Genomic DNA, 23,734 nt, shown 5'->3' with positions numbered 1-23,734 from the left:
AAACCTTGCATAAGTAATCTTATTTTGGTAGTGCAATCTTTACCTTTTGTTTCATATCATTGAATCTAATTTGTTTATATCATGATCACATTAGTGTACAGCACTGTTTAGTATGTGAGCGCTTTATAAATAAAAGGTAATAATAATAATAATAATACTAACAATAATAATAATAATAATAATAATATACTGTAGGGACTGCGTGGGCGTGTAAAGGGTTAATATACTGTGGGGACTGTGGTGAGTTTAAAGGGTTAATATTCTGTGTGGACTGGGGTGTGTGTAAAGGGTTGATATGCTGTGGGGATTGTTTTGTGTGTGTGTATAAAGGGTTAATATACTGTGGGCACAAGGGTGTGTGTAAAGGGTTAATATTCTGTGGGGATTATTTGTGTGTGTGTTTAAAGGGTTAAAATACTGTGGGGACTGGGGTGTGGATTGTGTATGTAAAGTGTTAATATATTGTGGGGACTGGGGTGTGGATTGTGTATGTAAAGTGTTAATATACTGTGGACACTGGGATTTTTGTCTGGGATTAATAAACGTTGATAATAAACATTGTGTGATACAATGTATATATACATAAGCTAAACTAAATTAAAAGTAATAAATAAATTCAGTGAATAAATTCAAAGAACACTGTCCCACCATGCGGCTGAACACGTTGTTTTTAAACCATTTTCTAATAAATTAAATGTATTAAACATATGATATTAAATTCTATTAAATTAACAATAAAGTACTTTAAATATTTACATGAGATGAAAAACAAAAATCTAATATAATAAGCTATAAACGAATGATTGAACAATCCTATCCCAATTTTAACTAGTAATATCAGAAGTTTGAACTTCCACCCCTCTATTCATAGTAACCCCAGTTAAATCTAGTGAGCTACAGAGGCGTATTATAGAAAGCAGAGGTAACCCATAATTTTAATTACTCACTACCAAGAGCAAATTTCTAGAGAGGGGTTTCCATGCCACACCACTAGATTGGATATGACAAACCCCTCCCATTCCATTGAAATACACAGCAAATGCTGTGTGCACTGTTATTACACTCATGCAGTTCCTGCTTCACAAGCAGAGCAGTGTGAAACAGGACATACCTCCCAACAATCCTTGCAGTTAGGACAACGTCTTGACTGAGCGGGTAAGTGACCCAAAAATGGGACTACCCAACCAGAATAAGGACAGTTGGCAGACTGTGTTGTTCACTCACTTCTATTCCTGATGCTTTCACTATTTGCTGCTCGTGTCTTAAGCTCCATTGCTGCTTGACTGCATCTGGAATGTTGGGCTCTGTTTGTAAAAAAGGATAAATACATGAGGTATGGAAAGTCTAACAGTGAAGGAACCATTTAGGTCTCCCTCCTGCAAACAACCCCAAAGTTAAATCAATAACACCCAAGTTTAATATTTAGGCCTCCCTACCTGCAACCAACCCAACATAGAATTAATAGCATTCACATTTAATAACTAAACCTATTATCTAAACATGCAGTGTTATTAAATTAATTTTATTCACACTTACGAAATACACACATTTTCTTCCCAAATAGCCCCGAGCTTAAATAATTAGTATTTACATTTAATAAGAAACCATCCCCAACCCACATGTAGCCCAATATTACATTAATGGCATTCACATTTAATAAATACACATATTTCTTCCTCAAGCATCCTCATTATTAATATAATAGCATCCATGTTTAGAAATTAGACCTATTTACCCCATAGTGTCCAGGAATTAAATAATTGTTATTCACATTTAATAAATAGCCCTCCTTCTCCCAAACTCAAACCCCACATTCAATTAATAGCCCAAAACTACCCAAACATGAAATAAATAGTCCTATCACTCCACCTTAAATGAATAGGCATTTACCATACTCCACTATTAAATTAAATAGCCCCCGCCATCAAATAAATTGTCTCTACTGATAAGTTAATATATCCTACCAACTATGATTAACACCTACCCACACCATTAAATAAATAGTCCAGGTTCCACCAACATTACAGTAAGAGCCTCTTCCTCCAGACTTTCACACTTTTCTTCTTCCACCGGTGCTTAGTTGCAGAGGTAAGAGTCTGTCTCTCTTCTTTCCAGCACAGTGGGAGGGTACGCAAGTCATGTGGTGCTCACCCCACGGGACATAGGATGTAGGCGAAGCAGGGGTCGGCACATTTTGTGGACCCATTCCGTTTCTCTGCCTGCAGTGTACTTGTGTTGTGTTGGTTCCCGGGAGGATGGCCTGCCTGTAAGGAACTTATCGACCACAGAGGGGATTTTCTGGGCAACTGGAAACCTCCCTAAGTGCATGCCTGACCACCATAAGGACAAAGGCCTAATAATATCACCTAATAGGAAACCAATATCAAGCAAATTTCTTATATAATTTAGTTTATTTATTATTGTTTTATATGTTTTATATTTTATGCCCAACAAAAAAGATTTATATAACAAAAATAAGAATAAACATACAAAATTACCTAAAGTTAAATTCTAGATATTCATTTATCCCCTCAGGGTAAAGTGTCCACAATTTAAAGATCCAAAAGATTTCTTTTTCACATAGTTTTCAAAATTTATCCCCACACTGCATAGTGGGCCAAACCCACAACGGCAACAGTAAGATTAGTAGGGTTTGCATTATTATTGAGAATATTTTGCCTATGTTCCTTAAATCTAACCCTTAAAGGTCTAGTCGGCCTGCCAACATATTGTAGTCTGCAAGGACACCGTGGGATATAAATTATGTAAATCGTATTGCAATTACAAAAAGAGGAGATATTAACATTTTCTCCAGACATCTTCAAATTAACATGGTTATATTTTTATATTTACTTTTGATATGTTTACAGGTGGTACATCTTATTTTAATATTTTCTCCAGAAACCTTTGAATTGACATGATTATGTTTATTTTTCTTTACAGGTGATATATCTCATTTTTTTACATCTGTAATTATATTTGGGTTTTTCGGGAAGGCCCAAAATCATACTAATAGAAGTGGGTTTCCTTCACTTTTAAAAAACTAGGAGTAAACTGACTCTTAAAAATTTAATTATTTTTGAAATTATTTGGTTGTTTTAGAAATAGCACTAGTCAAAATTTGGGGGTAATTTTATCAAACTGTGAGTTTTCCAATGTGTTTGAAAAGTGGAGATGTTGCCTATAGCAACCAATCAGATTCTAGTTATCATTTATTTAGTACATTCTACAAAATGACTGCTAGAATCTGATTGGTTGCTATCAACAACATGTCCACTTTTCAAACCTGACGGAAACTCAAAGCTTGATACATTTACCCCTTGATCTTGTTTTAATAAGTAATACTTTTTATGTGTAATCATTTTGATTTGTTCAGACTTAGGGTTATATTTTGATATAGATTTATTCCCAAGCTGGCAGGACCGGTATATCCCTCTTCATGCGTCTCTGGTCATGAAGGGAGAGCTTTGTTCATCAAACAGTAGGTTATTCAATGGAGAAAAATGCCTTTCTTTGTTGAATAACCACTGAATAATGGTATGAAATTTATTACCGCTCCACTTCAACCTAACAAATTGTATCATTGCTTTGGACATATCCTCATCTACTAAGTATTTATTACTAACAGGAAGAGTAAGAATTGTTTGTGAAAGTGCAATATTGTCTGCAGTGTAAATTATGTTTTGTATTGTCAATTCCCAATTGTAAAGCGCTACGGAATTTGCTGGCGCTATATAAATAAATGTTGATGATGATGATGAGTGTTGTGTGCCTTTTTTAAACTAATATGCTTGCTTTTAAGAAGCACGCATTAATATTGCATATGAAATCTACAGCATCTACAGGGGTGCCGCATTTAGCATGTTCTGATGGTATGAGCATATTGTTATGCCCACATGGAAGAAAATAAACTTTATTTGCTGTAAGACATATTAAAATTATATTTAGCAAGTGGAGAGGGTGCATTTATATGGTCTGGTTTGTGAGAGGAGAATTTTTCCTGTTATGATTGGATAGAGAGGGGTTTAAAAGGTTGGAGTGGATACTAGTTCATGCATGTCCCCTCCGTAGCTTGGTTACATATCATACGGTAGTGGCACACATTGGCCCATTTCAGTTGGACTATCACCATCAAGCTAAAAGATGCTAGCCAACCCATTGCCTGATACCAGAAGATAACACAAACTGATATCACAATTTGGGAAGAGAGTGTGTACTTTAATTTTAATGTACTATATCAGTGTTGGCTAACCTGTGACACTCCAGGTGTTGTGAACTACAAGTCCCAACATGCTTTGCCAATATACAGCAGCTTATTGCTGGAAGGGTATGCTGGGACTTGTAGTTTCACAACACCTGTAGTGTCACAGGTTAGCCAACACTGTACTATATGATATTAATTACACTACATTGTTGTGCATCTATTAAATAAAAGCATTACCATACCTCCCAACTACCCGGCATTTGGACATCATGATGGGGTGTGGTCATGTCACTATGAGGGCTGCTTAGCACTGTAAACCTAGTTCACCACTATTCTACTGTTATGTCTATATATATTGTTTGCAATAAAGCTTCTCTGATGCAATCACTGTGGTTCCAAAGCACAAAGGTAGTATAACAAGACAAAGTTTGGTATGCATATGCATGCATTTGTTAGCACTAACACAAGCTTCTATAAGAACACAGCTAAGGAGCCCAGATTAAGGTGTAAACACACAATATTTATTGCACAGATATGTTTCAAGAAAATGCAGTATTGTACAAGCCGGGTAGTGTAGATAACACATAAGGCACAAGTCCAAGGTCCAGGAGGCAGGTGCTGCCAATGCAAGCAGCATGTAATGCAGAAGGCTAAAAGCGGGTCCTAAGATTCCCCCCTCCCCTTTTAGGGCAGATTCCAGACGCCTGTATTATCAAAAGTGGTTAAAACATTCCGAATCATAGTGCACTGTAAGCAGCCCAGCATGCAAGTCCTCGTTAAAGGGTGGAGAGGCGATGGAGATCAAGCTAGAGGGAAGTTGAGGCACTGCAGACTCTGTTCTTTTCTTTCACCATTTCTTCTTGTGAGCATTCCTTGGAATGGGAGCCTCAACCAATTGGATGGAACACAGTGGTACTTCCTGGCCAGATGTGATAGGTGGTATTGTCGAATGTACAGATGCCCCACAAGATGGCATAGTGGGAGATGTGGCAAACTTGCCAATTACTGCCTCAGTAAAGAGTTGCATGTCCGATAGGATGATCAGTCTCAATATATGGGTTTGCCCATTCCAAGGCTTCCCCTCTATAGTGAGATATCAAAAACAGTACCTGTCTATTTGGGTCACTAACAAGACTAAGTTCAGGGGAAATATATGAAGCACCAAACCTCAGAAGAGCACTAAGTTGTGAAAGGTTGAAGATTGAAGACGGTTCAGACTGGAGAAGCAGAGGAGGTACCACTGCACAAGGTGATCGCTTTGTAATATCCAAAAAATTAACAATTTTTTATATTATATTCTGTGTTATTTCTGGAAGAAAGAGAAAAATGTGCTTGTTTGAGGCACTCAGCGATCATCAAATTGTAAAATATCTGACTCTTTATTAGTTAAACTTAAAATTGAAGATAAATCCCTCCAAATCTAATAGCGAAATATAAAACCTATGAGTGACTACTAAAGTGAATTAAAATAGCAAAAACAGTATTTGCTATGCCTCGCTACTATGTCTATAATATTGTATTATTGAATCCTAAATATAGTAATATACATCACTCCATACTGATATAAACTTAATCAGATTGAATAATATTATTCAACTAGTGGTGTGGTCATTATATAGTTGACATTAACCGGACTGACCTCTCCAGTTACTAGATATAGAGACCTCATAGCAGCTATAAGCGCTATATTAGGTGTCCTACATTAGTTATAACAAACAACTGAATAAGATCACCTGGTTTGAGTATTATTAGAACTTAGTTATACCGGTAGAATTACTTGAGAGAGATCTTAATAAACTAATTTGTAGGACAACCATTTACCAATGTCATATAAGAATGAACTGGAGAGGTCAGTCCGGTTAATGTCTACTATATAATAACCACACCACTAGTTGAATAATATTATTTAATCTGATTAAGTTTATATCAGTATGGAGTGATCTATATTACTATATTTAGGATTCAATAATACAATATTATATACATAGTAGCAAGGCATAGCAAATACTGTTTTTGCTATTTTAATTCACTTTAGTAGTCATTCATAGGTTTTATATTTCGCTATTAGATTTGGAGGGAATTATCTTCAATTTTAAGTTTAACTAATAAAGAGTCAGATATTTTACAATTTGATGATCGCTGAGTGCCTCAAACAAGCACATTTTTTTCTTTCTTATTTTCTTCTGGTTCAGACTGGAGACCCTTAGCAGGAGACAGCTCGGAGTGGAGACCCTATGCAAGGGACGGCCCCACCTCTGCTCTGCTTCCTTTATCAGTTGGAGTACCACAAGGCTCAGTCCTAGGTCCTCTGCTATTCTCTATCTACACCACTTCTCTTGGAAAACTAATAAGCTCCTTTGGATTTCAGTATCTTCTCTATGCGGATGATACACAAATCTATCTATCCTCTCCTGATGTTTCACCCTCTGTGTTGTATCGCGTTACTGACTGCCATTGTGCCATTTCATCTTGGATGTCTTCTCACCAACTCAAACTCAATCTTTCAAAAACTGAATTGATAATATTCCCACCCAAAAACAGAAGCTTCCTACCTGACATTTCAATTTCTGTTAATAACATGATCATAAAGCCCACCCCGCAAGCTCGCTGCCTAGGTGTAATCCTTGACTCACAACTATCATTTATTCCCTAAATCAACTCTATATCTAAATCATGGTACATATATCTAAAGAACATTTCCAGAATACGCACATATCTCACACAAGACACCGCAAAAACCTTAATTCATGCACTCATCAACTCCCGCTTCGAGTATTGCAATTCCCTCCTTACTGGTCTTCCCAAAGTCAGACTTGAACCCCTACAATCTATTTTGCACGCAGCGGCTAGATTGATTTTCTTTGCAAACCGTTGTTCCTCTGTTGAGCCACTCTGTCAGCCTCTACATTGGTTGCCTGTATTTCAACAAATCCAATATAAAATTCTTCTACTAACATACAAGGCCATCAACAAAAGTGCACCGACATACATTTCATCTCTTGTCTCAAAATATCTCCTGACTCAACACCTCTGTTCTGCACAAGATCTACGTCTTTCTTCCACTCACATCACATCTTCCCATTCTCAGTTACAAGACTTTTTTCGGGTGCACCCACTTCGTGGAATTTCCTCCCTCGCACATTAAGACTTTTCTCTAGTCATGAAACCTTCAAGCGTTCTCTGAAATCCCACCTCTTCAGACAAGCTTATGATATTCCTCAACCACCATCTTAATCTCCCTAGGTTACCCTATTACCACCCTCTATACATCTAGCACAAGGCAACAACCCTCTGACCAACATTGCTACACACACAGCCCATTCAATATTTTTATCTTTGCATTCTAGCTGGTCTGGTGTGCAATATGATGTAGCACATGCCCTTGTGTTTCAAACTCCCATTGTCCTATAGATTGTAAGCTTGCGAACAGGGTTCTCTAACCTCTCTGTCTGTATGTATTACCCAGTATTGTCTTATTAATGTTGTCCCCAATTGTAAAGCGCTACGGAATTTGCTGGCGCTATATAAATAAATGTTGAGGATGATGATGATGACTGGAGAATGGCCCGGATTGGGCACACTTGGAGGACAGCCCGGAGTGGGCACACTTGGATGACGGCCTGAACTGGGCACACTTGGAGAATGGCATGGACTGGGCCCACTTGGACTGGACAGCACTGGGAGAAGCCTCGGACCAGAAAGCACTGGGAGTAGTTTCAGGCCAGACAGCACTGTGAGAAGCCTAAGAGCAGGCAGCACTGGGAGAAGCCACTGAATGGACAGCACTAAGTGTCAACTCAAGCTGAACCGTATTAAGTGGCAACTCAGGCTGAACCGCATTAATTGGCAACTCGGACTAAACCGTATTAAATGGCAACTCTGGCTGAACCGTTAGCAATGTCTCTGGAACGGACTTTAAGGGCACGGACTATAAGGGCACCACCCCCTCTCGGCCCTCCTAGGTAGCCTTCAGAGAGGTAGATATAGACAGGTCAGGCAAACCGGGTCAGAACCGTGCAGAAGATAGTAGCCGAAGGAGCAGACAGAGGCAGAGTAAGGAAAGCAGGAGTTGAGCCAAAGGCTGTCAGCTTGGAACTGGAAACATTTTCCTATTGTTGGCAACTTTGTTTCCTGGATACATTTAACAATGTACTTAACTTATTGTAATAACAACACAGAACCTTTTATATATCTCTATATTTAGATCTGTGGCAGTATAGAAATGTAATATGCACTACTTAAACAAACACTGTGCATAGCAATCACAAATTAGGACTATGTAAAACAATATTACCTTCTTCCCTCTAGGTTCACTCCAGCACCTCTGATGGACTCTCAAAGTAGGAATTTATAAACACAAGATGTAAAATAAAAGTATAGAACAATATGCATTCTTACCTTATGTGACACATCGTCCACCCTTTGTTGATAAACCAAACTCCGTAGGTCTTCGATTTCTAGACTATTGTTAAGTCCCCTCAGAGAAACTCAATCTGTTATGTCCGTATCTATCATTTGGAATAAAGATTCTCCGATGCAATTGCTGTGGTTCCAAAGCACAAAGTTTTTATTCGCAATAGCATAACAAGGCAAAGTTTGGTATGCATATGCATGTGCCTATTAGCACTAACATAAGCTTCTATGAGAACACTCTGGTTTCCAAAGTAGAGGTGAACAATTTATACACAGTACAGCTGTAAAATTGCAGTGACATCATGAAGATACACAGTTACAGTATTAAGGTATTCATAGGTCAAAGGGTCTTGACCTCCCAATAACTCAATGTGGTATTGGTGAATTCCTCCGGTCATTGTTCTTTGAGATTGCCAGGTGTCCTTCTTCAGTTTTCCTCCTCTAGACTTGTGTTAGCTGTTTTTTATGATCCCTGTGAACTGGCTATTTGGTATTTGAAAAAATTATATTATTTATAACTAGTGTTCGCAGGGTGCGAACGCTATGTAAACAACACCGGAAACGTTCCCATGTGATTGCGAACTCAATGTAATTAATATGTTATAAACATTAGTTAGCTTTTTCATCACATTATATTTTATATTAACTAAAATAAATAAAGTAAACTTATTTGCGTGTTGTTATTTGCTAAAATAATTATTCAATTGTGTACTTTTTGCATTGCATTATTAGTCTACAGAAAATTTTGATTAAACACTTTCATCCTATTATTAAACTTCAACACCACATATGTACTATGTAGGGGAACAGTGAACGGAACATACCTCCTAGCGTTCCCATTCGCGAAACAAACATGTTCCCAGGTGGGACAAAGCTCTTAAATCGGGTCTGTCCCACTGAATTTGGGACTGATCTGCTGAAATTGGGATAGCTGGGAGGTATGTATTACATGATGTCTCACAGTAAAAATCTTAATTTACGATGCAGAGGCCTTTTATATGCATTATACTAATGGTATTTTTAAAGCAGTAATGCTATCTTTGTAACAGTAATGCTTAACCAGTGTGTCAGAACATGTGTGTGTCAGCATATCAGAGTGGATGCGCACATGTATTTGATGTATATTTAACGGTGATAGAATTTGCACTTCCTCCAAATGAATAGATTCAGACAAGATTTATCTTGACTTGTTAAGTACATTCATATTTGTTCCTGATTATAGTTTTGTTTATTACAATTTTTTAACATTTGGTGTGTCATGGAAAAAATAATTACATATGTCAGCAAATGGGTCAGCATTGCTATAACATGTAAATTTGTATTCCTCACCAGTGGCACACAGAATCAGGTGAGAAACTGTATTGTTAACATTTATATATATATATATATATAGGGCCAGCATACTCTGTCTGCAAGTATATATTTGCTATAGTTATATTGTAAAAGGACTTTGCTGTCTAAATTTGCCTTCAATAATACTAAAACATTTTGTATGTTGCACATCAAAATAGATTTGATGAAAATACCACTTTATGTCATATTTTTGCCATTGTAGTACAATTTGCTTTGCATATGTCTCACATGTGTAAGCAAATCTGATTGTTGCTTCTAATAAGCTTTTAAGTGTATTATTCAGTGGATCAGATAAATGGATTGAAGTGGTAATGATTCTGTTTAGCACTCAAGCATGGCTGTAATATCCAAATAAATGAGGAAATCCCAAGGGCCAGGATGGTTGATATGGTTCTTCACGGGATAATGCATATCAAAGCTAATGGATGATAAAAGGAGAGAAGCTGACAGCAATAATTGGGGATTAAAGGGTTGGTCTGGGGAAAGATTAAAACATGTTATAGTGTTCTTTATAAATAAAGGATTAAAATAAGGAATTACAATGAGGAACTAGTACAATGATAAATCAAACTATACACTGTATACAAATTTAAACAATTAATTGGTGGTGGAGATTAAGTATATTTTAAAGCGTTAAGAGGTGTCAGAAATCAGTATTTTTCAATAGACCCTTGCTCTATATAGGTCCAATAATGTACACAATATTGGTCTATAAAGTCACAAATGTAAAGAAAGGAAATGAGAATATTATCGAAGGTGAACGCATTTGTTCTATATTAGCAGCATATTGAAAGAAAATTCATCTTAATTAAGGGATTGGTTAAATGTAGGCTGTTATTTGTGAAGTATTCACTTGTGTAAGACATGTTGGAGATTTACCTTCAAAACTACACTCATCGGGCCTGCGTCATAAAGGAGAATATTCTCCACAAAATCATTCCAGATCCAGATGATCTTGAAGTGAAAAATGCACTTACTACAGCCTATGATTTAGTGGAGTGAATGGGTTGGCTAATGGGTGGATTCATGTAGGCAATGTACAGTAAGGGCCTTCCCGTGCAAGTACATCCAGGTCAACCTCTGGCACCCTGAGAAGTACACTGAATATCAGCTGTATCTCCTGCTCCAGCTAGGGGTTTAGCTTAAGTGCTTGCACCACCAGCACAACACAGTGTAAAAACAAATAAAGAATGGAAAAAAACAGCATTCCGCACCCCAAAAATATTAACCCTTGTGCTGCCAGCCATAGCAGGTAGTAGCAAAGTCAGAGGGACAAAAGCATGGGGTCCCCCTGTTTTTACTACAACCAACACTAGACTTAGCAAGCTGGGGCTAGTAACACTATAGCACAGAACCTGCAGCGTGGTGTGCCCCTGCCATAATGACAAGGCAGCCTCAGGCTGGTCTGCGCGAGTCTGGATTCCCAAAGGAATCCCCCTGATTTTGTTACTACTAACCTAGGCTGGCAGCGCTAAAGTTAATCTGTTTAAGGAGGGGGGGCACGCTGTTTTTCAAAATAAAAAAAAATATTTTTCCACTGTATTGTGCCTGCAGCAACTATAATGCCACCGTCATGTTGATGAATGACACTCAGGGCTAGATTTACTAAGCTGCGGGTTTGAAAAAGTGGGGATGTTGCCTATAGCAAACAATCAGATTCTAGATTTCATTTATTTAGTACCTTCTACAAAATGATAGCTAGAATCTGATTGATTGCTATAGGCAACATCCCTACTTTTGCAAACCCGCAGCTTAGTAAATCTAGCACTAAGTGTCTGATGTAGAAGAGTAAAAATGCACCCATAGTCAACAACACATGGATATGAGATTAGGTTCTTGTTGACTATACAGGATCTGATTTACGTGCAGATGTTAAAATAACACATGATATGCTCCTTAATGTGAATGTCGACAATCTCACTATGGACATTTCTAATCTGTCACCGGAATGGAAGTGTCGGCATTTAGCCTGTCGACATTTTCATGTCAACAGGATAACTGCTGACATTTACAGTATCTGAATTACATACCCAACCCATATTAATTTGTGTTATAGTAGAATAAATGTCCTCCTGTCCCTCAAATGCATTTATTTAATATTACCTTTAATATAAAAGATCATGGCTCCAATTTACCAGTGCTTTATATCTGCAGGGGTTTAGGCCAATGAGCTTTGCAGGGTGGTGTTGTGGATCGCCCGCTGTAGGCTTCTTTGGTTGCCTGGGGAGCAGATCTGCCATTGGAGAGGAATGGGCAGTGAATCACAAGGCTGCCTGTTGCTGAGTGGGGCGAAGGCTGTCAAGAGACTGTGAGTGACTTGTGACTTTGCAGTGCCAACTTCAACCCAAAAGGAGGTCAACTGCGCAACAGAATCAACACAATAGGTAGGAACAAGTTAATAGAGGATATGTGAAAACAGGGAATATGTGATAACAGGGCATATGTGACAACATAGGATATGTGAAAATAGGCACAACAGGGGATGTGTGAAAACAGGCACAACAGATGATTTGTGAAAAAGGCACCACAAGGGATATGTGAAAACAGGCACAACAGGGGATATGAGAAAATTAAAACAAGTTCTTTTTATTTCCCTATTACCTGATTGGCCTTTGCATGAGAACAGAGATTTGCAGAAGGTTGTGAAGTAATAATAACAGGTAGGTTGCAATGACACAGTCCACCAACAATCTTGCCCTTCATACTCTCTTTTTCCCCCTCTCTCTGCTGTCCTCCATCTCTCAGGACAGGACATCTCAATGTCCTGTCCATTCCCCTGCAGTGTTTCATCTTTAATCTTACTCACCTCCTCCCACCCACCATCACTCCTCCACATTGTTTTCAATCTTATTCTCTCTTCGCAGACTTTCAGGATGATGAGAATCAGTTGGAGACACAAAGATCAGAGACCAACTATTCATTTTAAAGTAATTGAAAACGTTATGTTCTTTTAGGTGAGTCTTGTTAAAGAACAAATAAGGGTTATTAATCTGTGTGTTTGAAGTTTAACATGGTTTTCTTCACTGATTACACAAAGATCTTTGAATTTCTTATAATTACAACTTGAGTGACAGAAAATTTCTACTGTGCTTTCTGTGTGGGCCCAATGGGTTGCTGCTTGTTATTGCAATCTACAGTATATGGCACACCAATGCATGTGTCTATTTTCTCATAAAGTATTATACCTCGCCTGTGCTGGTCTAAAACTGGTCATCTGATGATGTTTGAGCCATGATATCCAGGTTACATATGTTACCAGATTAGTATCAATAAATTTCTATTATTGCCACTCTGTATTTATATATTATATGTATAACTTATATCCTTCATGCATTTATTATTATTACAAATGTATAATTATATATACACTCACTGGCCACCTCATTGGTCACAATTTTTTGTACTGGGCAGGACCTTTGTCTGCAGAACAGCTTGAATTACTTAGAGGTTCCTCTGCCTTTTTGCCATGCAGCAAGCAGTTGTTGTAGATTTTTCGGCTAGATGTTCATGCTGTGAAACGTTTGTTCCAATATTTCCCAGAGGTGCTCTACTGGATTGAGGTCTGGTGACTGTGGAGAACTTTAGAGCACACCAAACTCATTGTCATATTTACGGTCTAGCTTGAGATGATGTGTGCATTGGGATACAGCGCATTATGCAACTGGAAGTAATCATTGGAAGTTTGGTAGACTGCATATAAAAGGGATGCACATGATCAGCAACAATACAATGGTAGACTGTGGCATTTAAACAATACTCAATTGATATGAGCCTAATGTGTGCCTAGAAAACATTCCCAACAATGTTACGCCAACACCTCCAGCCTGTAGAGTTGACACAAGGCAGGATGGCTTCATAGATTTATGTTGTTTATGCCAAATTCTTGCAGCAGACATCAAGATGTGTCATACCATGCAATGCTTTTCCAGCCTTCAACTGTCCAGTGTTGGTGAGCCTGTGCCCACTGTAGCCTCAGTTTTTGGTTCGTAGCTGACATGAGTGGAACTCGGTGAGGTCTTCTGCTGCTGTAGCAGATGCACTTCAAGGAAGGATGTGCTGTGCATTCAGAGATGCTTTTCTGCATACCACCCATGGTTATTTGTGTCACTGTCGCTGTCAGCTGACACCAGGCAGGCCATTCTCATCTGACGTCTCTCAATAACAAAACCTTAAACAATAAGAAAGGTGCGCCAAAAGCTAGAAAGAATCTTCAGAAATATGAAGGAAATCGTGTGCTTCTATATATTAAAAATATTTTTTGTCACAAATAAAATAATTATTAAAAAGACTTGATATAAACAGATATCGATATCTGAAAAATAACTAGATTTAAATAATAGTACTGAATAGATATACAAGAATCAACAAACAGATTCAGAAACACAACATGCATGCACCTTTAACAAAAATATATCTTAGTTGTCTAAACAATAATCTGTATCTCTATTAATATGCTGTTCAAGAGATTATAATCATAAAGGGTGGGTGGCCAGTCCACTCCTTTCTTAAATACAATTAATGTCCACTGCATGCATGTCCTTTTTAAATACAATGACTTTATTCCATATTGATTGGTGCTCCAACCTACGTGGTTTTATACAAACAGCTTTATTCACAGAATTGTTACAAAAAGAAAAAAGAACAATAAAAAAATAATCTCACCCAATGTAGCAGGTAGGCTGTTAGGGAAAGGGAATCCCCATCTTATATTTTATAATACAGCCACAGTTGTAATAATTCCAAAACGAAGGGTGTGATGATCCTCATAGAAGTCCAATAGATCATGTTACACTGTCCTGCATAGTAGCCAGAGCAGACTTTGAACGCAAAGTAACCACCTCAAAGAATAGTATATCAGAGTGTTAAGGCACAGCTCAATCTATTAGATAGTCTACTGTGGTAGGTTGGCTGTTAGGGAAAAGGAATCCCCTCTTCTGTTTTACAATACAGCCTCAGTTGCAGAGATTGCAAAAAAGAAGGTGTAATGGTCATCATCTGAGTCTAATAAGCTCCTGTTGCACTGTCTAACACGGTAGTTATTAGGGAAAGGAAAACCCCTCTTTCGATTAGCAGTACAGCTATAATTGCAATGGTTTCATACCAGGGAGTAGGTATCCTCATACAAATACAGTGAATGCTGTTACACTCCGAAAAAAGACAAAAGAAGTGGCTACTATAGGAATCCCAGCTTGTATCTAAGTATCTAAGTTGGAAATTACTTTCAAGGGAACAAAATATGCAACCATGGAGACGGAGTGCCTTGCTAAAAAATGGGCCGCAAAAGCTCAGGCTATTGTCCTCTGGGCAGAGTATTCTCATTGGTAATGGATCATGCACCTTCTTGGTGGATGCAAATGCCAAGGTAAACCATTGGGCTTGACATTGCAATTTTTCAGATTCATAGTGAAACATAGACCAGGGATTTTGCATAAAAATGCAGATGCATTGTCACTCAAATTTTTGCTCCTCGCGAAGTCTGCTACTTCTACCCGACCTTAGTGACGCCAGAGGGAGGGATATGAGAAGATGGAGAGAAACTGCAATTTGTGATCTATAGGTGCTGTTATTTTGTGTGTGGGATGCAAGGTCTTTAACTTTAGAGAGGGTGTTCCCATGTAGTTGGTAGAAGCCAGACATGCTATGAATTTCATCTATGCTTTGCTTATTTTGATGCATGGTGAGAAAATCTAACTGAGGCTAGTTGAACCAAGACACTGGACTGGTGTGATATATCACGCTGAAGTGTGTGAAGTGTAACCATCTAGCCCCAGGAGACAGCACCCCTAATCCATGCTGTTTGCATCTGTGAAAATGTGTGTGAATTAGAAAAAAAACATTACATATGACTTAAACCTTGGATCAGGAATGGTTGCCAAGATATAATAATGCACTGAAAGTAGAATCCAATATCAAGATGCTGCAAATCCTTGTGCTCTGGTGAAACAAACACAAACAAAACTTGGCAGAAAACTTTACTTCCATCTCCTCCTTCAGCTTCTCCAGCTGCTTTTCAAGTGTATGATTTGACTCATGCTAGCATTATCTGGAATAGTTTAATTTGCTATGATTTCACATAGTTTGAGTAGCCTGCATAAAACTGAAAGGATTATGGAGTAACATATCTCACCTCTCCCTATCTTATGGTTTTATGTGTTTTTGATGGTTTTTTGCTGATCCTTTAGTCGCTGAAGCATATAAAATATGGAATTCCACCTTGTTACAACCTCTTGCGTAAAAAAAAAATCATGAAGATAATAAAGATTTAAAATGAGCTTTTATTACAAAATATAACAATAATTATAACAATTTTGAAAAAAATAATCCGGAAACATTGGAATATTTTGCTAAAAAGTTATACTTTAGCTCAGCAAGTCTTAGAGATCACCTTGTGAAAGGTGTTCTCTCTGAAAATCAAGTAGGAAAGACCAATACTAAAGGATTTCATCATTCTGGAACATAACATATAGAATTAATAACTTAATTACAAGTAACTCAACAAATGTTATCTATATTTTAGAGTGTAAATTTAGCTTAATATATGTGGGCAAAACCACAAGAATGTTGCAAAAAAAGAATTAATGAATATCTTGACAATATTAAAAAAGACATAGATATGCATTCTGTGTCAGCTCATTTTAAGAAATGCCATCAATGTAATAAAAAAGACCTCATTAATTTCATTGGGATAGATCAAATTAGACCCAATTGGAGGTATATAAATATCGACACCATGCTATTCTAAATGGAAAGGAAATGGTTCTTTAGGTTAGAAAGTGTGATTCCACAAAGCTTAAATAAAGATTTTTAAATTAAATGTTTCTTAAACTGATTGAATTTCTCTTTGTTTCTCCAATGACGAAGAAATTGATTACATTGAAATACCAGCACTAGTAATAAGGACGATAATCTCTATTTTACTTTGGCATGTACATACTTACCTTTGTAACCGCATATATGTATTGAATTGAATTATTAAATGATTAGCTATTGCTTTGATATTGAAAATCTCCTCAATTAATGTGAGGTTTAGAAAATAAGGATGTATCAATCCATTTGTATTATATTTATGAATAATTATATTATATTTGCAAACACGTGCTATATGTTTAGAACTATGTTTCTGGAAATTTACATTATATCTGTAAACATGTTTTGTTTCCAAAACTGAAAGGGAGACTTGGAACTCACACTTGAAGATAACCAGGAAGTTCAGATATCTATTGATGGTACCACACGTCCGGTTTTTAATATAGCACCAAAACTTCAGGTTTGCCGATTTTTATGTAATTTTATTATTAAAGGTTTATAATGGTATATTTTCTTATAATGACATCTCAAGTTGAAATAAAATTATAATTACAAAAGGAAAAGCTTCTATTTGAGATATGTAATATACAAGACGTCACTTTCGGTTTCGGGAATAATAACACATTTTAAACAATGTGTTTAATCCTGTATTTGGTTGATAAATATGATCATTTAAAGGTTAGAACAATGTTTATATATAGAGAACGTTATTTGGAACTTGAAATTATGTTATTTTGATAAAAGTTTTCTGAGTAAGCTATCTAAGTATCTGATTGGTCATCTATAGTTTAAATATGGCACTTGCACACTTCAGTTCATTGTCCTTGATAAAGATTTATTTTGTAAGTCGAAACACATTGATAAAAAGGAATTGAAGTGTGAGGGATTCAAGGACTCTTCCTTCCCAATTTTCCAGATTTGGGGACATTGTCCAATTGTCATAAAACCTTCAGAAATTCCTGGGAGATTGATACTATCTAAATTGTTTGTTTATCGCTCAGCTGTTCTTCCATTTGGTAGGAGTATCATTGTATACCTTAATTAATTTTTTTATCTTGTTGTTTTTAATATATTTTGTGGATTTGAAGAAAATTGTACTTTGAATGCAAAATTATGCTATAATCCTCCTTTTTGTTTGAGTCTCACGTGGATCTCATACTTATTGAGGATTGCAATATGAAGATAAAGAAACTTCTAAAACCTGATTTAAAAATCATTTTGGTAGGAATTGAATCTAAAGCGGGCACCTGTGTAAACACAATTTTCTCATTCACTGAGAGAATTGCAAAGAAAAGAGCTTCTTGAAGGTTCATCATAAATATATTAGATGTCTTATTCAAGAACTTCTCTGGTAGGAGTAGAATCACAACTACACATTTGAGGAAATTGTTTCATCACGTCTTACAATAAATTTTCACATTGGTGGAGAGTCACAAATTATTTAGGTTTTTTTTTTTTTGCTGATGATATTCTAAAATGGATTGAACTATGTATGTTTTATGTTTGTGATTTTTTATATAATATGGATGAATAACATGCAGTCATGAAGAAGCACGAAATACAGTCCATGTACTTGAATTCTACAAGACTAATATAAGTATTTATTATTATTTTCAAATTATTTGGGTTACCCAATAGCGCTGGAAGTCTAATATGCCATCTATATTTATTCACTTATATGTTAATAGAGGAATGTACAATCTATAATTTTAGATTTTGGGCTGTTTTTGGCCTGTGGGGTGCTGTTCTGTATACTACTTTTATTGTTTGCATGGCATTTTTTTTAGTTAAACCAGCAATACATATTGTAGTTTCCAGGGGTATAGGTAATAGGAACAAGACAAAAGATGGTGCAGGGGCATAGGTAAAAGGTAAAGTATGAAGGAAGAGACAGCTTAAGAATGGGAATGTCAGGAATGCAGCCACCATAAAACACAAGTAGTGATAAAGGATGGAAATGCACATACACAGATTTTTTTTAGGGAGGGAATTATTCGGGGCACAGATGGGACAAGTGTATAAAAATAAATCATGCTAGCACACTTCATTCATTCATATTTTCCATACCCCCACTTCTAAATTTCCACTTTGACCACTGGTTGAAAAGGAATTGAAATGGAATTTGGTAGCACACATGACCTCAACAAATCTGCTGTTACCTGTCATACTTGAGTTACGGCTACCACCTATTATCATAAGTTTGCAAAACTAGTGGCAGAGGTCTTCACCAATAGCTGCAGCCTTTTCCCATAGAGCATGATATGATCACAGGTACTGTCACGGGCACTAGGAGTCTTTACCCAGGGATCACCAGGTGATAGGCTTACCAGAGCAGTATAGGTGGTAATATGGTACTCTGGTAGCAGGGTGATCACGGAACAGGAAATAGCAGATGATGAGATGCTCAGGAAAGTCTATGACTAGCAGCACTGGCAATATGGAGGTAGTAATACACGAGGAACTGTATGGACAAAGGACACGTGAAGGTAGTCAGTGGTCTGCGGTAGCAAGTTGTACCACTGCTATAGTGAGGAGGAATGTCCAACAGAAACGAGGAGGTGATGAGAGTCAGCGGTCTGCGGATAGCAAGTTGTACCGCTGTCCGAGTGAAGGAATGGAATCCAAGTGGAGGTATCCGGGGAGTCAGTGGTCTGCGTTAGCAAGTTGTACCACTGCTATGTGAGAGGATACTGGAACAGGTGAAACTGTAAACAGGAGTCAGTGGTCTGCCACTAGCAAGTGGTACTACTGAATATATATGTGAGGAGGTGCACGGGGAGAGACTGCAACACAATATATACACGGGCACCTTGACTTTGATCCACAGTAATATGCACAATATAAATGTATAAATGACTGAACAACACTGCCAATATAGAAAGTCTCTTGAAGTAATCCGGCATGAGATAACACAGTCAATGATGGCAATAGACTCAGCGGATAGTACACTCCAGAGGAGAACCAACACAGTCCAGCAAGGTATGCAATACACAGCACAGTCAATGGGAAGTATGCATACCGTGGTTCAGGAGAAGGCAGTCAGACAGGAGTGCAGAGATACCTGAAGGGCAGGAGGCCAGCAGGATACCAGTCCCTGGATGGGTGAAGCAGGGGTCTAGCAGGTGCAGCGCACAGGTAGGTAGACCAGCAGGGAACACAGGAAGGCGTGGAGAGCGGATCAGCAGTAGATGGATGAGTAGCGCTGAGAAGTAACAGCAGCGGGTCTCTGCGGGAACACGGAGGTAACCAATAGCAACCAGCAGGTGCAGTAACGATGGGACACCGGAGCAGAGTTGAACTGGAACAGATGATCACGGAGAGTAGACAAGGACTGAAGACTGAAGCGCACAGAGGCAGCGGATAGGAATCAGCCAAACAGTCACGATGAAACACAGACGGGTTGCAGGTTGAAGACTGTAGTGCACGGAGGCAGCGGATAGGAATCAGCTAGCAGTCACGATGATGAAACACAGACGAGTTGCAGGTTGAAGACTGTAGTGCACAGAGGCAGCGGATAGGAATCAGCTAACAGTCACAATCATGAACAGGTGAGTGGATGTGGATGAAAGACTGTAGTGCACGGAGGCAGCGGATAGGCATCAGCTAACAGTCCCAATAATACATGGTAGAGTTGAAGTGGTTAGAAGACTGTAGTGCACGGAGGCAGCGGATAGGAATCAGCTCACAGTCACGATGATACAGTAGATGGTAGAAGTGGTATGGGAACCACAGTAGTAGAAGTGGTTTGGAAACCACAGAGGTAGAAGTGGTTTGGAAACCACAGGAATCAGCAGGGCTGAATAAACAAGGAAACACAGGAACACCTTCAGAGACTCATGGGGAATGAGACTCCAAGATCAGGCAATGTGGTGATGACCACAGGTGCTTAATATAGGGAGGTGCCTGATCTGCCAATTAAGTTAAAGGAACATACACTGGAGGTATAGAAAGGGCTGCGCATGCGCAGTCCCTCAGGATGGAGGACGGCCACGGTTCCTAAATGTCCGGGAAGAAGCACTCACAGTCCGGTGAGTGACAGTACCCCCCCTTTTAAAGGTGGGCACAGAACGCCTGGAACCGGGCTTGTCCGGATTTTTGGAATAAAACTTCTTCAGAAGGGCAGGAGCATTAAGATCTTCAGCTTTGATCCATGAACGCTCCTCAGGACCAAAGCCCTTCCAATGAACGAGGAAACGGAGGACTCCTCGCGAAATTTTTGCATCCAATACCTCAGTAATCTCGAAATCCTCCTCCTGATGAACTTGAACTGGCTGCGGTGCTGAGGAAGGAGTCGAGAAACGGTTGATGATGAGAGGTTTGAGCAAGGACACATGGAAGGCATTGGAGATCCGAAGATTCTTAGGAAGAAGAAGTTTAACACATACTGGATTGATAACTTGAATGATCCTATATGGACCAATAAAACGAGGGGCGAATTTCATAGATGGAACCTTCAAACGAATATTTTTGGTAGATAACCAGACACGATCTCCAATTTTTAGTGGTGGAATAGCCCGCCTCTTCTTATCTGCGAAAGACTTATATTTGTTAGATGTCTTCTTTAAACAGGTTTTGACCTGAGACCAGATATTTTTGAAGGTCTGACAAGCAGTCTCCACAGCAGGAACTTGGGTGGGCGGGAGGGCAGGAAATTCCGGAAAAGACGGATGGTGACCGTAGACCACAAAGAATGGAGTTTTGGATGATGACTCATGGTACATGTTGTTATGGGCGAATTCAGCCCAAGGGAGCAATTCTACCCAGTTGTCTTGGTTGGCTGAAGAGAACATCCTAATAAAAGTCTCAAGATCTTGATTGACTCGTTCCGTTTGTCCGTTAGATTGCGGATGGTAAGACGATGAGAGTGCTAATCGTATGCCCAAGGTTTTACAAAGGGCCCGCCAGAATCTGGAAACGAATTGTACTCCTCTATCTGACACAATCTCAGACGGACATCCATGGATGCGGAAGATTTCTTTAATGAAATGTTCAGCCAGAGTAGACGAGGAAGGTAAACCGGACAGAGGGACGAAATGAGCCATCTTCGAAAATCTGTCTACCACTACCCAAATAGTATTGTGATTCTTACTTGGTGGCAAATCAGTAACGAAATCCATACTAATATGGGTCCAAGGCTTGGACGGAATGGGTAGTGGTCGCAGCAACCCTGCTGGAGTTCTGCGGGAGGATTTGAACTGAGAACATAAATCACAGGAAGCAATAAACTCTTTGACGTCTCTCCTCATTGAAGGCCACCAGTAACTACGAGAGAGAATCTCAAAGGTCTTATGTTCACCGGCGTGTCCAGAAAAACGAGAGGCATGGAACCACGAAAGGATTTTCCTCCTCAGAGTAGGAGGCACGAGGGTCTTCCCCAATGGTAGCATTTTGGTGGATGAAGCAGCCAGAGAAATACATTTGGGGTCTAGAATAGCATGGTTGGGAACCTCTTCTACATCAGAGGACGTCACAAAAGCTCGAGATAGAGCGTCAGCTTTCTTGTTCTTAGCAGCTGGTTTGAAGGTTATAATTAATTCAAAACGGGAAAAGAAAAGAGACCATCTTGCTTGACGAGGGTTCAAGCATTGAGCAGATTGCAAATATGACAAGTTCTTATGATCCGTGAAGATCGTCACCGGATGGCGAGCTCCTTCCAACAAGTATCTCCATTCCTCTAATGCAGCTTTGATGGCCAGCAACTCCTTGTCCCCGATAGTATAGTTTTTCTCTGCGGGCAGAAGACCCCGAGAGTAGAAGGCACAAGGATGTAATTTTTGTTGCTCCGAGCGTTGGGAGAGAATAGCTCCTAAGCCCACATTAGAGGCATCTACTTCTAGGAAGAAGGGGAGTGTCACATCAGGTTGTCGCAGAATGGGAGCAGACGAGAAGGACTCTTTGAGGATTTGAAAGGCTTGGAGAGCCTCAGATGACCATTGCTTAGTATTAGCCCCTTTCCGAGTTAAGGCCACAATGGGAGATGCAATGGATGAGAAGTCTTGAATGAAGCGTCTATAGTAATTGGCAAAACCTAAAAAACGCTGGATGGCACGAAGAGTAGTTGGCTGAGGCCAATGTAGTACAGCATTTACTTTGTCTGGATCCATCTTCAGGCCAACTCCGGAAACTATATACCCCAAGAATGGAATCTGGGGTAACTCGAATGAACATTTTTCCAATTTACAGAACAATGAGTTTTTCCGTAGTCTGGAGAGGACCTCTGCCACATGTTGGTGATGAGAAGGCAGGTCCTGTGAGAAGATCAATATGTCGTCCAGGTAGACAACGACACATACATATAATAAGTCCCGAAAGATCTCATTGATGAAACCCTGGAAAACCGCGGGGGCATTACACAGCCCGAAGGGCATTACTAAATATTCGTAATGCCCATCTCTGGTGTTAAACGCGGTCTTCCATTCGTCACCGGAACGGATTCTAATTAAATTGTAGGCACCACGAAGATCCAACTTAGTAAATATCCGAGCTCCCTTGATGCGATCAAATAGCTCAGTGATCAGCGGAATGGGATACCGATTCTTGATAGTAATGGCGTTGAGTCCACGAAAATCTATACAAGGGCGTAATGATCCATCCTTCTTTTTGACGAAGAAGAACCCAGCTCCAGCGGGAGAGGTGGAAGGTCGAATGAACCCACGCTGGAGATTCTCCCGTATGTACTCAGATGTGGCTTGAGTTTCAGGTAACGAGAGAGGATAGACCCGACCCCTGGGAGGAGTCTTGCCAGGTAGAAGGTCGATCGGACAATCCCAAGAACGATGAGGAGGAAGACGTTCAGACTGAGCTTTATCAAACACATCGGCAAATGAAGCATACTGAGGAGGGAGTCCCGGGGAGGAAGATGAGATGGAAGATTGCTGTACTTTAAGAGGAATAACTTGAGAGAGACAACGATGGTGACATTCAGGCCCCCAAGACGTAACTTGAGGGGTGCGCCAG

This window comes from Mixophyes fleayi, chromosome 4 (assembly GCF_038048845.1).
Source record: "Mixophyes fleayi isolate aMixFle1 chromosome 4, aMixFle1.hap1, whole genome shotgun sequence".
NCBI classification, from domain to species: domain Eukaryota; kingdom Metazoa; phylum Chordata; class Amphibia; order Anura; family Limnodynastidae; genus Mixophyes; species Mixophyes fleayi.
This window is presented reverse-complemented; position numbering follows the sequence as displayed.